Source organism: Protopterus annectens, chromosome 6.part0 (assembly GCF_019279795.1).
Source record: "Protopterus annectens isolate FY-2018-M chromosome 6.part0, PAN1.0, whole genome shotgun sequence".
Classification (NCBI taxonomy): domain Eukaryota; kingdom Metazoa; phylum Chordata; order Ceratodontiformes; family Protopteridae; genus Protopterus; species Protopterus annectens.
Window position 1 is genome coordinate 1801891376 of NC_056737.1, and position 19965 is coordinate 1801911340.

The following is a 19965-nucleotide window of genomic DNA, read 5'->3' on the forward strand; positions in this document are numbered from 1 at the left end:
ACATTCTGGCTACAATGCTGACAGAAATTCAGGTCCGTGCATTCCACGCTACAACATTCTCAGGTTTTCCATGGTACAAGCATTCTATAGTTGACCTGATATATTTTTCAACTGATGAAAATCAGAAAAAATCTTCAAGAGGGGTTAAAAAGCATTACTATTTCATAAAGAAATAGGAAAGCTGGCATAGAGTTTCATGGCCTAAGAATGAACAAAGCATTCCCAGTAATGATGCAGTTATATATATATACACGATATATTTAAGCCTCGGGTTAGGGACATATGAGCTGAGTAACTTAGTTCATTTGCTACTTAGAGCTAAATCTAAGGGAGAGAAGGCAGTGATTATGGGGAACATTGGACTTCACATAAGTGTAATTAAAGAATAGAAAGCACCACTATTATGTGAGTATGCAGAGTTGTCTGTTGCTTGGTAACCATATCTGTATATTTTCCACTCAAATGGTCCACCATTTTCTATTTATTTATTTATTATTTATGTCATCCCTACCTGTATTGCATTTGGTAATCTGTCCCTTCTCTTCAACACGTGCTCGACCTCTGTTTTCTCCAGTGGCTCATTGCTGGGTATGCTGGATGTAACCCTTTACCAGGTGGCCCTCCACGCTCCTTGGAAAGTTAACCTTGAGGTAACTTACTATTTAGCCACCAGATGTGTGGGGTAGTATGAGCAACTGTGGTTTGGAGGCCAGCGCTATCATATTTACAGCAGTTGGTCAGATTCCTAGCTGTCTGTCATTTTAATGCAATGACATCTGGATGTCACTACCCCTTTTTAACCATGAAATAAAATTTGAGGCTGCTGGTTCAGATTTTTCCACTTTCCTGTGTACTGGTGAGTTCTGATAATCATAAAACATGTCATGCCTACTGCTACTGGAGTGTGGCTTTATGGCCTTGAATGCATTAATAAAGGCCTATAAAATGTCTAAACAGTTATTATTTATTTCAAAGCTAGTAAGCTCAGATATTTGCATGTCTTTAAATGGTAATTTGAATATCTCTCATGATGATCTCATCAAGGGTATATTTTTTTATATAATTACATATAATTACATATGCTCTGTTTTGCCAGGACCTGTCTGGTTTAGATCTATATGCATTTGGTCATGAACATAAAAAATGAATTGAAATTTTGCTTTATTTGTTCTGCGGTTATAATATTTACTATGGGTTTAAGATGTCCACAGTTAAAATCCTCAAAGAATCTATGGTCCTAGTTTAATGCCATCAGGCAAATACTAAGAAGTGCATCACTCAGCTGAGAAGTACAGCTCAACAGCTTTCTATGAATAAGCTGTAGTCTCTGCAAGAGTAAGCAAAGGTATTGTTAGGCACAGGTATTGTTTCCTTAAACCCTCTCCCTTGGATATTAAAGCCACTCCATTTTCTCCTTTGCAAGCTCTAACAGTGGTCCAAGTCTTTTTCTGAAGTCAGACCATTGGAGACACAGCTTGACACCTTGCAGTTGATAAGTGTCTTGGACTGTTGCCACCTCTGGAGACTGTCAGAATGATGAGGCACCGTCTAGTTGCCAGATGCAGAGACACACAACTAAAGTTCAATGTTTGCCATTATTGCCGTGACATTAGGATTAGGTTTATATTGTCCTTGGAGGAGGGGAGCTACCTACCTTATTTGGTCTTGGTGGTGTGGCACCAAAAAGGAGTAGAAGAACAGTAGAAATGTAACTTATCATACGTGACGACAGTGCATGTGATGGTATAATGGGAGACACTGGCATGTTAGTCTGTTAATAACAACAAAATAGTAGGGCAACATGAGGAAATGCAGTACTTTACTTTTGGGGATTTACCAGTATGGTAGCTGTGGGTTTTACACAGATATGAACTTTGACATGTACTGTTAAAGGGAAGATTATGCAACATCTGAGCAGTTACCCAGAATATTATGGGGAGGTAGGACGCAGGCTACTCATAGCATGACCAGCATGTTATATGTATAGTTAAAGGAATTGGGAGTCCACCCTAAATGTGAACATAATATTGAACTGCTTGCATAAAGGGACAGAAGAGGTTAATTACAATAGCGGTAGATGATGCATGTATATATAGATACAGATAAATATTTACTTAGATAGTAATATAGCATGTTCCCTTTGTTTTTCAAACAACAGATGATTGAACATTTGTGCTCAGTCATTTGCCATTCAACAATGTTATTTTGGATTTGACTTATACAGTCATACACATTTAAATATATATATATATATATATATATATATATATATATATATATATATATATATATATATATATAGGTTTATAGGTGTGTACTAGGAGGAAGAAATGGAAACAGATGATCCGCTGTGGTGACCCCTAATGGGAGCAGCCGAAAGAAGAAGAAGAAGAAGACTAGGCTAATGGCCCTGGAGCTTTTATAAGCCTAGCCCACAGGATTACCCTGACACTGTGCCAACCAACCTTAGTTCCCATTGCCTCTGTTGAGTAGAGCCACTGGAGTGATCCCCGGAGTGAATTTTCTATTTCCCATCCACTTAAGATTTCTCTTGAAGAAGGCCAGTGAGGTGCTCTGTCTGATGTGTATGGGATGTCCCTCTGTCTTTCTTTCTCCTTTCTCTTTACAACTCAAACTCTAGGCACTTACTTTCTCATAGATCTAACTTTCCTCCTTACAATCTGGAGGTTCAGGTTATATTATTTTCCTTCTCTGTTCCTTAATAGAAGCTAAATGTAAAATGCAAATTGTATGTAACTGTTATTCAAAGAACAAAATTTTCTCTGTCAGGTCACTTATACTTTATATATAACTCTTTATCAAAAGCCTTGGTCCTTTGCCAATCACAGTTGAACCATTGTGAACAATTATTTGTATGTGTGTACTTATAATTGACCTGTTTTGCATGTCTGTATTACCTGTGTCAAGACTATTTTACTATATGTTAATTGTGGAGCTTTTCTCCCCAAACATCCACTGAAAATGGACCTGGTCTAGTTGGATTTTCCCGGTTAACAAATGTAAAATAAATCAAATAAATAAATAAATAAATATTCCATAGCATGGGCAGTCTCTGGGTTATGAACCTGTCCCTCCAGCTTGTTCTGTTGATTGTGGTAAAGAGGTTGAGGTCTCGGGACCGTGTGGTTTGGAGGGATTGGGCTTTCTTTAGATGTAGCATTTCTAACAGAGCTTGGTCAGACATGACTTTCTAAGTCAAGCAGAGATCAACTCTAAGTAGGTGATATGAGATGGAGAATAGTTGGAGTTTTTTGAGTCTGTCCATATAGGACAAGTGTTTAAGGAGTAGGATCCTCTTTGTGAGGTACTTTTGTGGCCTCTCCAGTTGTTGTAGGTGCCTAGTGAGGTACGTGCCAAATGGGGCATTGTACTCGATGACTGGCCTAATGAGGGATGAGTAGAAGGAGATGATGCCCTCTTTTTTCCTAGATGAAAAACCCTTAGTAATGAGATGTGCCGCATAGAAGGACTTTCTGACCACAGTGGCAATGTGGTTGTCAAAAGAGAGGTCGCTGTCAACCTGTGTTCCCAGATCTCTTATAACTTCTTCTGTGTTCAGTGGACTATCATCGATGTGGTGATTCATGGGAAACAGGTTTTTCCCAAATGGGATGACAACACATTTTTTGGCATTGAGCTTAAGGCCATGGTTCTGACACCAGTAGCTGGTCTCACTGAGGCCTTTCTGTAGGATGTCAGCAGCACTTGGGGAGTTAATAATAGCTCCCAACTTGCAATTGTCTGAGAACTTTGTCAGCCCAGAGTCCCTTTGTGTTGGCCTGGACTTCAGAGAAGTAGATACCAAACAGGAGAAGTCCCAGGACTGAAATGTATGGAACTCCACTTGTGACAGGTTGGCAGTCTGACTTGGAGTCAGCTGCTTTCACACTGTGGGTTCTATCTGTGAGACAATTTGCTACACACCTAATGATGTAGGGGTTGATGCCTTAGTGAGTTTTTCTATGATTCCTTAGTGGGGAATGGTATCAACGGCCTTGGCCAGATCAAGACAGGCTGTATGAACCACCTTGCCTTCATCCACAACTCTGGTGATTGACCCAAAGAAGTCGACCAGCTTGGCAGGCATGATCTACCCTTCACAAAACCAAACTGTGTGGGATACAGAGTTTGGAGATTCTCTATATCCTTGTTTATTAGTTCCATGATGATGCATTCCATAGCTTTGCATATCAGACTCATCAGGCTAATAGGGCAATAGTTCCCAGGGTCTGTTGTCACTCCTACTTTGTGGAGAGAGATGACTATATCAGTGTACCAGTCGGTAGGGACAAAGCCTGAGGTAACGCTGTGATTAAACAGGGCACACAGGTGAGGTGCCAGTTCACTCTATAGCTCATGTAGAACACAGCCAGGGATATTGTCAGATCCCATAGTATCTGTATTCTTGGCCTTGTAAAGTGCTGTCTTAACCTATGCAGCAGTAATACTGGGTGCCTGGCAATCTGCTGGTATTGTGATTGGTCCTTTGGTGGGGGAGAGAGGGGTAAAGTTGGCACTGAATCTGTTGGCCATTATATTGAAAATATCTGTTGGCTCGATTTAGGAGGTACCACTGTGCAGTAGCTCTGAGCAAATCTGGGTATTGCCGTGCACATTCTTTACATAACTATAGAAGGCCTTGTGGTTGTCTTTACTGTCTGCTGCAATTCTGTTTTCATATCTAGCTTTAGAGGATTTGATGAGGGATCTCAACTTTTTGTTGAGGCTAAGGGAGTTTTTTCCAGTTTTGGGAACTTCACCTTATTCCACATCAGTTTCTTCCTTCTGTTGTACAGTTTGTTTATGGCAGGGGACAACCAGATTGGCTTCCTTTTTTTGTAGGAGAGCACCATGGTTCTATTGGGTATGGCAATATCCATGCATTTGTGTACGTGTTCATTCAGTGCACTGGTGTATGATTCGGCAGTCCTGCAACTATTCTCCATTTGCATGGGTGCCATGAAGTTAGCCTCCTCTGTTTTTAGGAGTTCAAAGTTAGCTTTGGAGAAGTTTTTTATGGTGGTTACCTTTGTGGGAGGTGGAGGTGGGAGGGATGTAGATTTCCAAGGTGATTAGTTTGTGGTTTGATCTAACCAGGGAGGAGTTGACTATTGGTGTAGAGCAATGGTGGCCCATGTTAGTAATGACCAGTTCAAGGATGTTGCTACATGAGTAGTTTTCCCATTTAATGGAGGGGTATTTGAAGTCGCCCAGTATGAGAGTGTTAGGTTGGACCCTAATATTCTCCAGGGTGCTTAGGAACATGGAGTGTGAGTCTTGGAACATTGTTGGGGACCTATAGCAGGCAACGACCTGAATCATTGTCTTACCCAAGGTTAGTGTCACCTGAAGTATCTCTGATGCATTATGTTGGGCTATTAGTCTGGAGGTGTGCGCATCCTTTATGAATATGGAAACCCCACCTCCTTTGGTGCTTCTGTCCAAGTTTTGGGGCCAAAAGGTGTGTAATGAGCTATAGCCTGGTAGTGCAGGGGCACTTTCTGCTGCCTTGAACAAGGTCTCTGTTACAGTACAAATATCGATGTTCTCCATTTTAAGAAGTGCTTTGAGCAAGTGCATTTTGAGATTTAGACTTCTAGCGTTGAGTAGCATGACTCTCAGATTGCATTTGTTTGTATCTGTTATGGTGGTAATTTGGTCTTTGGAACACTGCTTAAAAAAGGCACTATAGGGTCTTGGCCAGTATCCAGAAGCCCAGGGTGATAGATGCAGACCATCTCTGGCAAACCATCGAGGTCTGTCAATCATGTCATCCCAGGCAGACAGATACTGGATCCCCTTAGAATGACACCAGAAACTTAGCCATTTGTTGAAATCAATCATTTTCTGCTTATACTGTGGTATCATTCTGGGTGATGGTAAGAGGCTGCTCAGGGCTAGGATCATACCCACCTGGCCTGCATAATCCGAGAGCTCCTCCATGTCTCTTTTCATGTAGTGCAGGCAGGTAGGTCTCAGGTCATTCACACCCACATGTACAATGACAGAGTCATATTTGTACCCATTGTCCCTCAACAATGGGTACAAATATGACAGAGTCATATTTGTGCCCATTGTTGAGGGACCTGAGTGCGTGCGTTATGTGGTGGATCCCAGCACCTGACAGGAAGCTGACTGTTACTTTCTCCTTATTCAACCTAGTGAGTGGGACTTCAGTGTGCCTCACTATCGAGTCACCTATGACTAGTGTGTTGGGAATGCAGTTTTGCCTTAGGGGTTTTGATTGAGTGGCACACTGTTTGGGAGAGTTATGTGTCTCATGATTAGTGTTGTGTTGTGGTGGTCAAATGAGTTTCTGCCTTGGAGGTCTCTGCTGTTTGAATAGATTTTTATTGAGTGCCTCCGCGAAGGTGGATGTGTGGTTTGTGTTTTTATGTGAAGGCAGCGCTGGTGTGTGTTCTGTAGGGCTATGTGTTCCATGTGGTGTGGTGCCAGTGTTGACCTTCTCCTCTTGGCCAGCTATTCTGGTCTTGGCTGAAAAGTGTGTGGCTTCCAATTTGGATATATAAGTTCATCTCTTGCAAGTCTGAGTGTTGGGAGGCAAGAGGAGAGGATTGCCAGTGTACATGATCAGCTGCTACATAGTCTCAGGATGCCCAAGTTCACCAGGCTAATAGGAAAAAACACAGGGAACTGACCTTTAGACATGCCTGGAGAGGTGGGTATTAATAATAAATACTGGAGCTGTTTCCTTGTAGAACGTTTAGTGCTAGTAGCACTTTTGTGTACTACAATATTTTCTACAAGATGTGTGGTAAAGTGCTAGACTAATAAGCGAGTAAAAGTGCAGGAGAGGTGAGAATTAGCAGATCTAAGGGGAAAATTAAAGAGCAGACTTTTTGGCACCTCTCAGATGCTTACAAATAGTCTTGGATACAGGAAATCTGTATCTGCACTAGACTAGTTACAGGAAAGGCAGAAAACAAGTGTAAATGCGGGCTTTTAAACCAGAAAGTTGAAAGAGATGAAAAACTCTCCAAACAGCCAATAAACTACAATTTCTGAGCCAGAAACCACTCCTGTTGTGGGAGATAGGCTACCTAGTGCTTACCACTCCTACTAATAAGCTAGAAGGCTTCAATCCAGCACAGAAAGGCATGGAGGGTTCAGAAGACTGCAAACAGTCCTGGATACAGCAAATCTGTATCTGGACTAGAGTAGTTATAAGAAAGGCAGGAAACACACCCAAACATGGGCTGTTAAACAAGAAAGTTGAAAGAGGTGGCAAAACTGCCCAAACAGCCAATAAACTACAATTTCTGGGCCAGAAACCTCTCCTCTTGTGGAAGGTAGGCTACCTAGTGCTTACCACTCCCACTGATAAACTACAAGCCTTCCGTCCAAATCAGAAAGGCTTGGGAGGGCTCAGAAACTTACAAACAGTCCTGGATTTGGAAACAGCATATATGTATCTGGACTAGACTAGTTACAGGAAAGGCAGGAAACACACGCAAATGCGGGCTTTTAAACGAGAAAGTTGAAAGAGATGGAAAAACTGTCCAAACAGCCAATAAACTACAATTTCTGGGCCAGAAACCACTCCTCTTGTGGTAGGTAGGATATCTAGTCCTTGCCACTAATAAGCTAGAAGGCTTCCCTCTGACACAGAAAGGCTTGGGGATTCAGAAGCTTACAAACAGTCCTGGATACAGCAAATCTGTATCTGGACTAGACTAGTTACAGGAAAGGGGGGAAACAAGTGCATAATACAGGCTTTTAAACCAGAAAGTTGAAAGAGATAGAAAAAAACTGCCCAAACGGCAGAAAACTACAATTTCTAGGCCATAAATCACTCTTGTTGTGGTAGATAGTCTGCTTAGTGCTTACCACTCCCACTGATAAGCTAGAAGGCTTCCCTCCAACACAGAAAGGCTTGGGGGCTCAGTCGCTTACAAACAGACCTGGATACAGCAAGTCTGTATCTGGACTAGACTAGTTACAGTAAAGGCAGGAAAGAAGCTCAAATGTGGCCCTTTAAACCAGAAAGTTGAAAGAGATAGAAAAAACTGCCCAAACGTCCAATAAACTACAATTTCTGGGCCAGAAATCACTCCTCTTGTGGTAGATAGGCTACCTAGTGCTTACCACTCCCACTGATAAGCTAGAAGCTTCCCTCCAACACAGAAAGGCTTGGGGGGGCTCAGAAGCTTGCAAACAGTCCTGGATACAGCAAATCTGTATCTGGACTAGACTAGTTAAAGGAAAGGCAGGAAACAAGCTTAGATTTTTTTTAACAGAAAAGCAGCTAAAACAGCACAAAAAACAGTTCAAGTGCAGTGCAAGCTAGCACACTTGAGTGTGTAGTAATATTAAAGCAAATACAGTTTAAATAAATGCAATTTATTCAAACTGTTTTCTGAACTGAATTCAATTATTGTTTTATTCAGTTCTGAACAGTTAAAAAGTACCAAGGAGCACACAAGGAGATTCTAGCAAAGTTATATATATATATATATATATATATATATATATATATATATGTGTGTGTGTGTGTGTGTGTAAAACTCAGGGCATACAAAATTGCAATATAACAATTATGTCAAAAATAATGTTTTTGTTTTTTGCAGGGGCAAGCTTCCCTGTACTCCACATGTATGAGGCTGTGGCTGTGCTATTACATGCCCTGCTAATTTTATATACTAACTCTGAGATTACAGTGTACATGACAAAGGGCATATTCCCCTACCCCAATTACAGTGTGATCTTTCATATCTGTCAACCATCTGTTTAGTCAACCAAATTAGGTAGAATAAACAGATGTCAGTCAACTGTAAAGTTAAAAATATTATGAATGAAACCAAGAAAAAAATCCTCCTCAGAAATAAAACCTGGTCTAGGTGGCGAACTACCAAAAATACATCAGATCAACAGATCTTTAGACATATGATAAACATGGCAAAAAAAGCAATTCTCTCAGACAAAAAAAAAAACTTTTACTGTAAAATGCAGCAAGCACACCAAAACAACCCTCAAAGATCCTGGGCAATTATCAATAGATTCCTATACCCAGGTCACTCCAGTACACCAACCCCAAAAGGTGCAACACATGAGACTCCTATCCAAACTGACAATGCTTTCAATTCCTTCTTCACAGAGGCTATCCAATCACTAGCCAGTCAGCTAGCTCCTGATAGATCCAGTCTTCTTAACTCTACTCCCAGCTCTCTTCCTATCTTCCGATTACTACCCACCTCAACTAATTTTATCTACAAACTCAATCGAAAACTTAAGCCTTGTCTCCTTCTGCTGACCAGATCCCAGCCAAATACCTGAAAAAGCAGCTAAAGAAGTAGTTTACCCCCCTTAGCAAAAATAATGGAAAAATGTATTCACCATCAGCTTTTAAACCATTTAATTCAACATAACATACTAGCTGAAAGCCAACATGGCTTTAGGCCATTCCACAGTACTACTACTGCTCTCTTATCTTTTACTGATACCATAAACAAAAACCGCAATAACAATGTTCTCTCTTCCTCTCTATTTATTGATCTCTCAAAAGCATTTGTTATGGTAAACCACTCTTTACTTATAAATATTCTGAAATCACTCTCGCTTGATACTCTGGCTGTACAATGGTTTACTTCCTACCTCAGCAATAGGCAACAGGCTGTGCTCTGGGAGAATAAACTATCATCCCACCTGCCAGTCTCACTAGGTGTCCCTCAGGGCTCCGTTCTAGGCCTTCTCTTATTCTCAATATTTATCAGTGATCTCTACCTAGCTATTCCTCAGGCAACCTACATACAATATGCAGATGATTCAACTTTAATCTGTGCAGCTGAATCTTCATCTGAACTACAATCCCTAACTCAGAAGATATTTAACATAGTAGAGACTTGGTTCTTAAAACGTTGCCTCCTCTTGAATTCTAAAAAAACAAAGCTCCTTCTCTTTACTCCTACCCGTAAATCCATGCCTTTAGATTTCTCTGTTATTTCTAACAATGGCACCCTCATATCCCCTGATTCTACCACCAAACTCCTAGGTATTTCAATAGACAATAACCTCAACTTTGATACCCATATTAATAACACTATAAAAACAGTCAACAGAAAAATGGGCTCCCTATACAGGATCAAATACTTTCTAACTCCAACAGGCAGAACTGCTACTGCCCACTCCCATCTAATCTCAACACTTCTCTATGCCTCACCAATTTACACCAACCTATCCAAGAAGAATCTTCTCAAACTAACTAGATCTTATAATAACATTTTTAGATTTGCTACTGGTAATCCCTTTTGAACTCATCACTGTCACAATCTAAAACAACTAGGACGGCTTGAACTGCAAAATCAGCTTCTTTTTAACCAACTTACCATTGTTCATAAGATCCTCAACCAGCCTAACAACACTCCTATACTCTCAAACCTCATTACTCCGTATAAAAATCTTAATACCTTACATTCTGCTAATAAACTTCTACTTAGCATTAGTAAGTCTAACAACATGACAGGTAACTCTCTTTTTTCAAACACAACTGGGAAAAACTGGAACCTTCTACCTAGTGATCTTATTTCACTTCCTTCCCTACCCCACTTCAAACAAAAACTCAAAATATACCTTAGAATACACTGGTTATGCCCTTGCACCAACCCTGACTAGCCCACCACCTCTGTGACTAAATTTCTCCTAACTCCACTCTGACTTTTAATTCAATGCTCTTTACTGCAAACATTGCAGGAACTGTAAACCTGCATACAGTTATGATCTACCTCACGTGGATATCTTGTTCAATATGTTGTAAATACTCTTATGCAACCATTCTCAGGAATTGTAAAGCTGAAAAAAGTTCAATCTACCTCATGTGAATATCTTGTTCTATATTTTTGTAAATATTGTTCTGCAATGTACTGTAAAATGTTTTGTATCATCTGCTATGTTAACTTGATTGTACCCTTATATACACTGTTTTGAATTGTAACCATACACATATTGGTATAATGGATCTGTCTTGGAGCTTTTCTCCCCGGGCCTCTACTGAAAATGGACATATATCCAGTTGTTCAGTTGGACTAGCCTGGTCAACAAATGTAAAATAAAAATAAAAAATGAAAAAAAAAAAAAAAAAATATATATATATATATATATATATATATATATATATATATATACAGACAGAGAGAAAGAGAGAGAGATTTATATATAAATGTATATGGAAGGAGCTACTGTTGTTTGACATCCATTTAGTCAACACAATTTGGTTGACAAAAGTAGCAGATCAGATGATTCTCCTGCTTGGGAAATTTGCTTTTTCCCACAGAATTCTTTGATCATGGAGTTAGGATATGTAAAATGTAACATGTGGATGTGCATAATATCAGCCATTTGGTGTTGACATTATTCACTGATATTAGTGCTTTATAAGTAATCCCTATGTATATGTATCTCTCTCTCTCTCTCTCTCTATATATATATATATATATATATAGATCTATATACATATAAGTAGTATTAAACATCAAAGACACCTAAATTCGAATGGCAAAATGTCGATGCCAAAATGTCAAATATACATTGCAGTATGCATGCAACAAGAAAAAGCCTTTTTTAATGCTTAAAATATAACCATGTGACCCCTCACACCCTGTTGTTTACACACGCTAACTCTGACAACACACAAATATGGGGTAAGATCATATTCCACAACCCTGTGAATTGTGAAGACACATGTTGACCAGCTGCTAAGGCAATCATATGCAGTCGACTAAACAACTGATGACCAAACACACACTTGACTTTCTGCAGGAAACACACACACTCACAAACACTGATATATATATATATATATATATATATATATATATATATATATACATACATGCATACATATTTATAGTTGTATGACAGATGTCTGAAGTGTTAAAACCTTCGAATGCCTGACATAGCACTAACAAAACTGAATCACAAAGATTCCAATACACTTAAAATCGGACCACACAAATTAAAAAAAAACAAAATCTCCTTTTTTTGGGGGGGAGCAAGTCCCCCTGCACCCCCTTGCTATTTTTTTATACCAGCTCCAACACTGGATTACAGTGGGAACAGGGAATATTCCCCAATTCCTTCTGTAGTTCATTCCTTCACTTAAAAAAAAAAAACTAAGTCCCAACTCCACTCAATCTGTGCTAATGTTACTATGGATTTTACACAAGTAATTGTATATGCCACTGCTTTGTGAGTTGCGAACCCTGTCTTACTGTCATACTATTTGTATGGGAGTGGAGTAGCAATTCATGATTATTTGTCAAAGGATTATTCTTTAACAGACAAATCAATGAAACTAATTTGCTGAAAACCACTTTCACTGAACATATTTTAAAGTTTTTTTTTTTTTTTTGCAGGGTAGCAATCACCCCCTGCACATCCAGTGTGGAGGGAGACCCCCCCCAACATATTTATATAAACTCTGTGGATGCACACAAGTGAAGAAAGTGCAACACCACATGCTCACCAAAGTGGCTATCAATGATAAAGCCATTCTGCTACTGTCAGTTGATTAACAAGCACTTAAAGATTACACATGTTCCTGTGGAGCAGGGTTGAGGGCTGTCATGGCTGCTCCCAGTAGCTCAGTTTGCTTAACTTTGTTTGGCCCTATCTGCCTGCATGCTGGCATCACTCTTTGTGGCTGGGTTGCAATGTGGTGAGCTTTCTGGGAGAGGCTCCTGCATGAATCCAGGGGTTGAAATACCCATTAACCTGTACATGACCAGCCCAGCTCCTGCTGCTCTATTTGGATCTAGTCACCACCACAGCCAGAATGAGCAGAATCGACTACCGGCACATGAACCCCAATCCTTTCCCCCAGGAAAGGTGAGCTGACATATATCTTGCCTTGCCATTCCTTTCCTCACTCCCGTCAGCTCCAACTGATTGCTAATCTCCATCTCAGTCCTCATGTCAAGGCCACAACAGCCTCAGCACCTCAGCCATGGTATGCCTTACTGTGATACAATGAGTGAGTCATGATTATGGCACATGTATAGTTCATTATAATGCTATTAACATTTTTCTGTAATGGCATGATGCATGTAAGTTGAAAAAATGTAGTTTGAACATCTGGAATACAAGCAAATGTTACACAAGTGGATACCATTGTATCCACTTGTGTAACATCCTTATAACCTTTGATTGAGGATCCTCCCACCACTCATTGGAATGTCGATATATATATATATATATATATATATATATATATATATATATAAAAATATTATGCATGTTTTTAATGCAAATTGTTAATGTATCTCTGTATGATTTTGTAATCTTATTATATGCTGCTTTATACAAATGCCTTTGTCTGTCAATGTTTCTGGAGCTTTTCTCCCTGGGTCTCCACTGAAAAAGGGCACTTTGCCCAGTCGGACATTGCCCAGTAAACAAATGTAAATAAATAAATAATAATACATAAAAATATAGAGACAGCAGAGAAAACAAGTGTCTGGAGATACCATGGGTCCTGCAAGGCTACATGTATAATAGGAATAAGACAGGGCACAATAGCTTGCCACATGCCTTGATATTATAGTAGACCATTGCCACCTGCCCTATACCACTTATTTATTTATTTATTTATTTATTTATTTATTTATTTATTTTGAGATTTCTCTTCTCTCTGTGACTGTTTAGCAATGGAGGTATAGTAATGCCCCCCACATGGTGGCACAGTGGTGAGGCTTACCTCCTGCAAAACTGTTAGCTTTACTTAACTCCAGGATTCAGAACAATTACCACCAGTAGTAAGCCCTTTTTACTGATGACAGAAGTATTTCTGATTCTAGGGCAGCCCATCCACAATATTTACCACAAAGAGGAGCAGCATCATGGTGGGCTTTCTCTTTGGTCTACCACAAATGCTAGTGAAGTGTTCTCGGGGAGTGACATATGGTAGCTAGCCATATGCTCTTGCCCAGAAATGCCTGGTGTAAGTTATTTATGAAGCCTAGAGATTCATAGAATCAGTCTGATGTGTAAATCCTTTTCACAAGCTATGTTAGATTAATTAGACAAAAGTACATGGTCTCCCATTTCTTTCAAAGAGACAGATATCATTAGTAGTAAGTGCTGAGGAGATTAGCGAATAGATAGTGTTTGGGGTGCGAGTATTTATAGAGATATGAGTAGTCTAAAGTGAGTATTTGTGTGTGTGTGTGTGTGTGTGTGTGTGTGTGTGTGTGTGTGCGCGCGCATGTGTGCGTGTGTGCATGTGTGCGTGTGTGTGCGCATGTGTGCATGTGCGTCAAGATATGTGCGTGCGTGTGTGTGTGTGTGCATGTGTGTGTGTGTGTGTGTGTGTGTGTGTGTGTGTGTGTGCAAGCACCATCTGTGTGTGTGTGTGTGTGTGTGTGTGTGTGTGTGTGTGTGTGTGTGTGTGTGTGTGTAACTGTGTATATTTATTTATTTTTATTTATTTATTTAACATTTGTTGACCGGGCTAGTCTAACTGGATATATGTCCATTTTCAGTAGAGGCCCGGGGAGAAAAGCTCCAAAAGAACAGACAATTTAAAACAAATCAAAGGTATTAGGCATATATGGACAAGAAGAAATACATAATAGTTTACAAATGTTAACAATACAGCAAAAATAAAAGGAAAACCTCATTCCTTTAATTCTATACAAAAAAAATATATTTTTTAAGAGAGTGCAGCGAAATAGGGAGGAGAGTAGTAGTGGAACAAAAAGACAAAAGGAAAGAGGAGAAAGAAATACAGAGAGGTTTGGTAAAGGTAAGGTAAGAGAAGTAAAATGTAATATGAGAAGCAAGGAGAAGGCAGTTCAAAGTAACATGCTAAGTGGCCTAAGGAATGAGAAGAGAGTAGGGAGGGTAAGCATAGGAAGAGAGAATGTAGTGTTGTAAAGGAGGAGAGATTTTAGTCAGGGTTGCTGCATGGACAGAGCCAGTCGTTAGTAAGATGTAGTTTGAGTTTATTTTTGAAGAGTGAGGAAGAGGAGATCATGGTGAGGTCCTTAGGAAGAAGGTTCCAGCTTTTCCCCGATGTATAGGAGAAAAGTGAGTCACCTGCTTTATTATTAGATTATGTGTGGATACTAAAAGTTTGTGTGAAGAGCGAAGGTTAGAAAGATTTTTATAGGGACTAATAAGTTTAGTAAGGATAGGTGTTTTTTCAGGGAAGTAAAGGATTTTTTGGGTGACTATAAGTTGCTGTGATAAAAGTTGATTTTCCAGTTCTAGCCAGCCAAGTTGTTTTAAATTTAGGCAAAGGTGAGATCTAAAAGGGGAGCTGGTAGCAAATCTGGCTATACTATTGTAGGTGGTAGCCAATTTGTTCAGATTAGTTTTAGATAGATTTGTATATAAAGGTGATGCATACAGGAGAGTAGAGATAAGATGGGAGTGGGCAATGGTAATTCTGGCTGTAGGAGTAAGGAAAGGCTTGATTTTATAGAGGGAGCCAAGCTTTTTATTAATAGATTTAATAGTGGTATTAATATGAGAGTCATAGTTTAGGCTATGATCGATGGTCACCCCTAAAAGTTTGGTTGTTGTGTCAGGAGATATAACTGTGCCATTTTTAGATACGATGGAGAAGTGGAGTGGTGAAGATTTTTGTGTGGGAGTGAACAACAGTAGTTTAGTCTTTTTAGGGTTAAGGAGGAGACATTGTTGTAAAAAACACTCTTCTACAAGCTGAAAGACATTCTGGGTGTGGGACTGAAGTTCAGCTGGGTTAGTGGCTGAGGAGACTAAGGTGGAGTCATCAGCATACTGTATGGTTACGGCTTAGGGGATGCTAGAAGCAAGATCATTGATAAATATGGAGAATAAAAGGGGACCTAAGATAGATCCTTGGGGGACTCCAAGGGAGACAGGAAGAGGGGATGATGGAGTGTTTTCCCAGAGGACTGCCTGTTTTCGATTATCTAGGTATGACTTGAACCACTGTAGTGCCAGAGTGTCAAGTGAAAGTGACTTCAGAAGATTCAAGAGAATTTGATGATTAACCATGTTGAATGCTTTGGAGAGATCTATAAAGACAGCAGATGAGAGGATGTTATTATTGCGGTTTTTATTTATGTGATCAGTAAAGGAAAGAAGGGCAGTAGTAGTGCTATGGGAGGGATGAAATCCATGCTGGGAGGGAGCTAGTAGTCCATTTAGAAGGAGGTGGTCAAGCAGTTGTTGGTGAATGCATTTTTCCATGACTTTAGCCAAGGAAGAAAGTAGAGCAATTGGATGGAAGTTTGAAAGTTCAGATGAGCTCCCACCCTTATGAAGGAAATAATATAAGAGATCTTCCAGATGGAAGGGATACTGCCTTCATTGATGGTTCTATTTATTAGGATAGAGACAGAGTAGGCAATTGCTTTGGCTGCAGTTTGAAGATATTGCGCAGGTAGTAAGTCAGCAGAGGGGGTAGAAGGTTTGAGTTTTAGAAGGAGGGTACTGATGAGGGATGTAGAGACAGGTTGTAGTTGGAAAGTGGGAGGAGATGGAAAGGAGGACAGTGGTGAAAGAGAAGCCACAGGAGGAAGGGAGTTAGCAATTGACAGGATCGCTTTAGTAAAGAAGTTGTTAAAGGAGTCAGCTATCTGTTTAGGAGTGTTTTTGGTAGTACTGGCAGGGGTGGGTGTCTTAGATGTGCCAGGGTGTAGTAAAGTATTGATTCCTGTCCAGAATTTCTTAGGGTTTTGGTAGTTATTTTGCTGGAGATGAATGAAAAAGGTTTTTTTATCAAGTCGTACAGAAGATTTAGTGGAGTTTCTAAGCTGTTTAAATTTAGTGTGATCAGATGGGTCTTTAGAAGCATGCCATTTTGACCAGAGTTTGTTTCTTAGCAATATTTTGTGCTTAGTTTCTTTTGTAAGCCAGGGTGCAATTTTGGTCCTATTTTTAAGGGTACCGATAGGGGCATGGAGGTTAAGAATTTCAAGGAATTTTGAATTAAAGTAGGCTACTGCTTCATGAAGTTGTAGGTATTTTAGGGGTGACCAGTTACAGTGTCTCAGTTCATTTTGGAAGCATTCAGGGTTAAAGTTATTGTTGGAGTGTATGGTTTTGAAGCTTGTAGGTAGAAGTATATTGGACTTATGTCGAAGTATGTAAGTTAGAAAGTGATCACTCATATCTTCCGGGAGGGTGCCTACTGTGTAGAATGAGGGGGAAGTATTTATGAGAATTCAGTCAAGGATGGATTCTTTTCTGGTGGGCTTGTGGATGCGAGTGGGTGAGGTGACAATTTGAGTAAAGCCATGCAGGTTAATGTGGGTAGAAGGGGTATTGGTATTACAGTTATTCCAGTCAATGTTAAAGTCACCAAGTACTATGGTTTCTTGAGGATATGAGGTGGATAGCCAGCTAAGGATATTTTCAAGGAGGTTGATGTTGTTGCCAGGTGGAATATAAGAGCACAGAATATAAATGGCCTTGTAAGCATTTAATTGTAGCTCAGTAAAAAGAATTTCAATGTTAGTGTCAGATGGAAAACAAGAATTTAATGGAGTGAGTTGGAGACCTGTTTTATACAGTAAGGCTATACCTCCTCCCTTCTTGTTAGGGCGATCTACTCTTAGAATATTATACCCAGGAGGGGTGATATCGCAGTCCTGGACATGGGGTTTTAACCAAGTCTCTGTGAGACATAATAGATCAAAGTTGTGTATTTGCAATAGGGCATGAAGCTCTATTATTTTATTGTTAATACTTTGTATATTTAAGTGAGCTAATAAAAGGGAGTTAGAAGAGAGGCTAAGATTGTATTGGGATGAGGAAGAAACTCTAGGTGTGAGGATAGGAGAGGTGGTGGTGGGGCCTGGGTTAGGATGAATGTCACCATCTAAAAGGAGGTGACAGTGAGATCTAGGGTTGTGAATTAGTATAAAATATGATATAGTTTGTTGTCTTTTCCCATAAAGGTGTTTGTAGTAAATATGGTTAACTCTATAATATTTTGGGAAGAAGTAATTGAATGTGTAAGTAAGTAATGTTGATGTGTTTTAGGGGAAGTGATGATGCAGTAAATAATGTTTGTTTTGAGGAGTGTTGCAGGTTAGAGCAGTTGAGGTATTCATAGGAAGTGGAGATATAGATAAGGAAAAGAGATGGGAGGATTGAGAGTAGGAGAAGGGATGTGAGGTAAGGAGAGAAGGAAGAAAAAGACATTGTGATTTGGAGATAGAATTTGGGAAGTAAGAGATTAGATGGGAGGGGAAATGAAGAAGATTGGTGAGATAGTAGGGAGATGTTTGAGAGGGAAGGAATGTTATTGGCTAATAAGGAAGTAGGAGTGTCTAGAGAGGTATAAGGCTGGATGTAGTGGGGGTGGTTGAGAATTGGGGGTAGGGTAGAGGAGTGGAGTGAGCCCGAAGGGCGAACGGAGCGGGAAGAGCCAAGCAGGGAGGAGAAAGATTGGCCTAAGAAAAACAATCAGTGAGATACTGATTGCTGTTAGCAGGTAGAGGTCAGGTAGGTGACAAGAGGTGATAATAGAGAATCAGAGTAGGGTTGGGATAGTAGAAGGATAGCAGAGAGAAGTGGAAGATAAAAGGGGGGAGAGGCAGAATTGAAAAAAAGTATCAGTAGTTTTAAAGAGATAAGAAAGTTACTTTGGAGAAGTAAGTAAAGAAAAGGGACAAGTTAACCTGGTAAAGAAGATTAGAGGGAATAGGATAGAATTAGTGGTGAGGGGGTGCTATCTAGTGGGAAAAGGTAAAATTACACAGAAATCCTAGGAGGGAAAGGAATAGTCTGCAGGTGGGAGAGACAAGTGTGGAGCACAGTTAAGACCACGAGAGGGGCTGGAGGGATAGAGATACAAAAGAGCTATGGCTGCTGGCTATCTTGGAGTGGTAGGGAGTTTAAATATGTAAACAGTTTCAGTAAATAAAAATGGTTACTAAGCAGCGGACATACTTTCTTGTTTTCTTGAGGGGATGGATTCAAAGGATGGCCTTTATTCCTTAATACAGTATATAAATGTGGGAGAATGAATGAGGGAGATGCCTGTACTAGTGCAATGCATTTGCTGCCAGAAGTGAATTAGCCATTAATGAGGTCTATCCTCATTACTGCCAGTGTGTTTCTGAATCACTGGTTTCCACAACTGTGTTAAAAAGTCCTTTGTACTGCAGCTTTACTGGTCATAGTTGGGCATGTTTCTGAATCCTGACATTGTTTTTTTTTTTTGATTAGGCTGAAGCTTCAGCTGGTTGTGAACATCTAGTAGAGGCTTCAGCCAATACTTATTTGCATACAAATAGTAGAATTTATTTTTTGCTAAGTAGGATAATTTTGTTAACAAGGCTCACCTGAAGGCTATCATTACTGTGGAAAACATGGACAGTTCTGAAGAGTAAAGGTTTGACTTTGTTATATTTTGTTCTGTGACCATATTTCATGGTGTTTAACAGGATGTAGTTATGTGCTGTGATGTTTTTAATAAAAAAAATTTGCAGAATATGCACACATGTACAACACACACACAAAAAGTACTGATGTGCATGCACATGCACACATGCATGCACACATGCATGCACACACACACACACACACACACACACACACACACACACACACACACACACATATATATGCATGCTTATGTATGTGCAGACACTGTTTGTCGCTGTACCATTATGCTTTCTTTTGATTTCATATTTGATGCTGCAGTTAAGTTTGCTTTTATGTGACTCATTTTTCCAGCATACCATATCACTGATAGCTTAAGAAAAACACTTTCTAAGTTCTATATTAATAAATATGACTACAGCATTCAGTACTAGATGCTGATGAAAACTCTTGCTGAGTTTGTTATATATGATTCCTAGATGGTACTGAAAAATGGCGTTGGTGTTTAGACAAGGTGGTCTCGTTGCTTGATGTATTTACAATAACCAAGATCACTAACCTGCCAGCACCATTGCATAATGTAAAGTAGGAATCTGTCCACACCAAGCT

General features: G+C 39.7%; 1 protein-coding gene across 1 annotated transcript in view; it reads right to left on the minus strand.

Moving 5' to 3' along the window:
• COL5A2 (collagen type V alpha 2 chain) overlaps positions 1 to 19965 on the minus strand; it is a 738909-nt gene that overhangs the window by 127070 nt on the left and 591874 nt on the right. The window lies entirely within an intron of this gene.